Raw genomic sequence first — 4829 nt, 5'->3', positions numbered from 1 at the left:
CAAGAAGCAAGTCCAGCTTTTGGACCAGGTCGTTGTAGCACAGACAGCCCAGATCAAAGGGCTGCTCACAGAAGTAGAGGAAAAGGTTGCAGGAGGTCAGAAACTGATTCAATCGCTTAACGCGCTGAATCAGGAACGCCAATCCGCAACTCACCGCCATGAGACCCGGATAGAGTATTTGGAATGTCAGGTCATTGAGGCCAAGGCCAGTGAAGGTAGAATGAGAGAGAGGTGTTTCCGCCTAGCCAAGCAGGTAGCGACACAGGAGGAAAGTATCTTGGGGGCCAGGGCAGCCTATAAGATGGCCATGCAGGATAGGTCTGAGAACACCGACCATAGCGCTTGCCACCGGGAGCTAGAGGACCTGAGAACGGCCCTAGCCAAGGCAAACGGCTTGGTGTGTCTCATAAACCCGCCAGCGAGCCAGCTACTGTTAGGCAAGGAATCCAAAAGACCGATTCCACAAGAGACAGTTAGGGTACCAACCCCCGAGCCCTCAGCACCTCCTGCCTATGATGAGTCTTGGACTCCGGGGAAGGAAACGGAGGGGTCGGACACAGGGGTTCTTGAGGTAGAGCAACACCAGGTAGTAGGGTCGGGACCGGTGCCAATGTGTCCCACGCGACACCAGAGGCTCGGTCCAAATGAAGATGATGGCACGGATGGACCCCTTGTGAATCAGATCATAATGCCCCATAGCGCACGACAGCTAAGGGAAATGATCAGTAGCATCCCAAAACTCTCTGAGTCAGGAGATCCCTCAGTGCATTTTCGGGATGTGGAGCAAACCGCAGCAGTTAACGACTGCGACGGGGCCGAACTGTCCAAAATGCTGCTGTTCTCCCTGGACAGCTCGCTCCTCCAATGTCTCCCTGACGAGAGCAAGAGAGGGCGAAAAACGTACGAGGAGATACGGAATGAGATCCTGGAGCTTATAGGGGAGGGTGGTGGAAGTCCGTTCCTCCGATTGGAAAGGACGATACAGCTAGAGGGAGAACCCCCACGGGTTTTCGCCAGAAGGTTGTGGCCAGTGTACCGGCGCAGCTGCCCGGGAGGACCGGACCGGAATGCGCTAAATGATGACCAAAGGGCTCATTGGCTCCGGTGTCTGGTCGCCAATTGCTTGCCGTCGGTGAGGGAGCAGGCCAAAGCATGGTTTGACCCCACTAACCCCCGCTCCACGGAGGAAATAGTACTTGATCAGCTCACGATAGGTTACAGGAACAACAAGAGTAGGAATGTGCCTTCCTCAAAGGGAAAGGTGCATGAGGCGAGGCCTGCAGCTCCTGCTAAAAAGGAATGGCATCAGGAGGGCAATCGCGCCCCCCAAGCCAAGAGCAGTTGTTACGGGTGTGGAAAGGAGGGTCACTGGCACCGGGACTGTAGAAATCCGTGGAAGGATAATAGAGGGAAATTTCCCGCAGTCCAAGCCCAAGCCCAGACCGCTGCCCCAGCACCAGCCCAAAACCAAACCGTAGCTCCTGCCCCAGCACCAACCCAAAACCAAACCATAGCTCCTGCCCCAGCACCAGCCCAAAACCAAACCATAGCTCCTGCCCCAGCACCAGCCCAAAACCAAACCGTAGCTCCTGCCCCAGCACCAGCCCAAAACCAAACCGTAGCCCCTGCCCCAGCACCAGCCCAAAACCAAACCATAGCTCCTGCCCCAGCACCAGCCCAAAACCAAACCGTAGCTCCTGCCCCAGCACCAAGCCAAAACCAAACCATAGCTCCTGCCCCAGCACCAGCCCAAAACCAAACCGTAGCTCCTGCCCCAGCACCAACCCAAAACCAAACCGTAGCTCCTGCCCCAGCACCAGCCCAAAACCAAACCGTAGCTCCTGCCCCAGCACCAGCCCAAAACCAAACCATAGCTCCTGCCCCAGCACCAACCCAAAGCCAAACCATAGCTCCTGCCCCAGCACCAACCCAAAACCAAACCATAGCTCCTGCCCCAGCACCAGCCCAAAACCAAACCGTAGCTCCTGCCCCAGCACCAGCCCAAAACCAAACCATAGCTCCTGCCCCAGCACCAGCCCAAAACCAAACCGTAGCCCCTGCCCCAGCACCAGGAGCTGGTGCAGTTGTGGATCCCGCTGCGATTGAGTCGATTTTGCAGACAATGCGGTCCCTAATGACCTCGCAGGGGAAGGTGGCAGTTGTCAACAACCCTGTTGCTCCCCCAGCCCCAACCGCAGCGCCCCAATGACTGAAGCCCGCGCAGCCCGTCTACCTGTGTCCGCTCCATTATGACGCGTGGAGAAGACCCGTTGTGGAGATGGAGGTGGAGAAGGAAAAGGGTAGTTACCTGTTGGATACGGGAGCATCATGCACCGTGATCCACACGGCTAAGCCTTTTGCCTCACCTCTATCTACCCAGGCTCCATTCTCAGTAGCGGGTTTTACAGGCAGAGAACAGGCTGGTGCGTACTCCATCCCGCTCTCCATTCATTTGGGAGCACTCCACACCACATGGACGTGCATCCTATTGAAGTGGAATGAGGGGGGTGGGAATGGCATCCTCGGGGCTGATTTCTTGGTGGAACACGGGATCCTCGTGGACCTTAGAAATCACTGTCTCTGGGGAGCCGAGAATGGGTTAGGCAAGGTAGTTGTGATCCCAGGGAAGGGAGAAAAGGGAACCCTGTGCACCATGAAGCCGTCAGGGGGTTACGACCTCGAGTTTCTGGTCGCGGACGTCCCAACGGACTTGCAAGCGTTTGTGTCGGACAATCTGACCGCGTTTGCCACCCACAAGCACGACTGTGGGAGGGTCACCGGATTTGAGGTCAGCGTAGACGGGGACCCCATGATCCGGCCCCAAAAGCAGTATAACTTCCCCAAGGAGGCAGAACCCGACATGGAGACAGCAATATCTTCCTTGGTGCAGCAGGGCGTGTTGAGACAAATAGCCACTCACGTGAACTCCCCAATATGGCCGGTAAAGAAGCCGGACAATTCGTGGAGGGCCATGGTGGACTATAGAGTCCTCAACAGTAACATCCCAGCCTGCGCGCCCACGGTAGCAGCAGTTGCCGACCTAATAGGGAGTATTCCAGCATCCGCGACCACGTTCACAGTGTTGGATATCTCGAACGGTTTTTGGTCCATTCCGTTGCGGCGGGAGGATCAGTACAAGTTTGCCTTTACTTTTAAAGGGCAACAGTACACTTGGAACTGCTTGCCACAGGGTTTTCACAACAGCCCCAGCATTTTCCATCAATGTATGGCGGGAAGTTTAAAAGAATTTAGCCAGCCCAATCAGATAGTGCAGTATGTGGACGACTTACTCCTGTTCATGGACTCAAGGGAGGAGCACAGCCCACTATTAGCCGAATTATTGGAACTGCTAGAAAGGAAGGTTTTCAAAGTAAACCCAAAGAAAGCACAGATCGGCCAGCAAGAGGTGAAATTCCTGGGCCTGGCCATCCGCGCTGGAGAAAGGGCCATAGATAAGGCTAGACGGGAATCGGTGCAAGATCTACCGATCCCTAACACAGTAACGGGTGTAAGGTCCTTTTTGGGGTTGACCGGGTACTGCAGGGATTTCATCGAGGACTATGCAGCCACAGCAGCCCCGCTACTCCGACTCTTACACAAGGGAGTCGAGTGGTCTTGGGATGAGGGGTGTCAGGCAGCATTCGAGAAGTTGAAAAGGGATCTGCAGACTGCGCCAGCCTTAGGGGCCATAGATGGGGGAGAGGAGTTCTTCCTGGAAGTAGCCGCTAGTGGGGACAGCCTGAGCGCCGTGCTGCTCCAGGAGCGACACGGCAAGCTGAGACCAGTGGTCTATTCCTCCAGAGTACTCACGGATGTGGAGAGGAGTTTTTCCAATTGCGAACGGCATCTCCTGGCCACGCATTGGGCTGTGAACAGATCAGTGATCTTCACAGGAACCTCTCCCATCACTCTCCTCACCCATCACACCCCCACAAAGATGCTTCTGGATGGAAGGATTAAGGATGGGACTGTAAGCAGCGCCCGGATTGCGCGCTGGACCCTCCTCCTTTCCCAGATGGATCTCAAAGTTAAAGGTCTCTGCGAGCCGAAGCTCACAGCCAACATGGTATATCCCGGAACAGCCCATCGGTGTTCCGTCGAAGGGGTATGGGAGGTTAACATAGGTTTACGGGCCGGGATACACCCCACAGGCCGCGAGATCTATGTAGACGGTTCCAGCACGGTATCTGCTGGCCAACGACTCACAGGGTGTGGAGTTTATGACCCTGCGGCAAACATTGCCTTGGCAATTAAGCTCCCCAGCACTATGAGCGCAAAGCAAGCTGAACTGTCCGCGGTGGCGTACGTGGTCACCCACCCCGAAATCTTCCCGACCCCATACACTATTTGCTCGGACAGCATGTTCACGTGCAATTCGTGTACGGAATACCTCGCCATCTGGTCCCGCCGCGGATATACCTCCGCGGACGGACGGCGTTTAACAGTTAAGCCCTTGCTGGAAAAGATCCTGACAGCTGTGGGGGAGGAAGGGGAGGTGTTCATCCATAAGGTGAAGGCTCATTCCACCACAGAACCCCGCAGTCAGGGCAACCAGCAGGCGGATGCGCTAGCCAGGGAGGGTGCCCGCAACGGCATTCTCTGGGACCCCTATGGACCCGGGCCCGTGGCGGCGATCCAAGGCGGGGAGGGGACTCCAGGGAACACAGGGGTGACACCGCCCCTGGACCTAAAAATCATCCAGACCCTGGATCCCGCCCTCAAAACGGTCCTCAAAGCCATTACTGAGGGCAAGCAGGTAGAGGGTCCGTACAGTACGGCAGCCCTCTCAGTCAAGGAAGGCATGCTGTTCCGAGAGCAGTGGGTTGTAC

This window comes from Somniosus microcephalus, chromosome 12 (genome assembly GCF_052327205.1).
Source record: "Somniosus microcephalus isolate GS21.2 chromosome 12, FLI_Smic_1.0, whole genome shotgun sequence".
NCBI classification, from domain to species: Eukaryota; Metazoa; Chordata; class Chondrichthyes; order Squaliformes; family Somniosidae; genus Somniosus; species Somniosus microcephalus.
Note: the sequence above shows the minus strand (reverse complement) of the source record.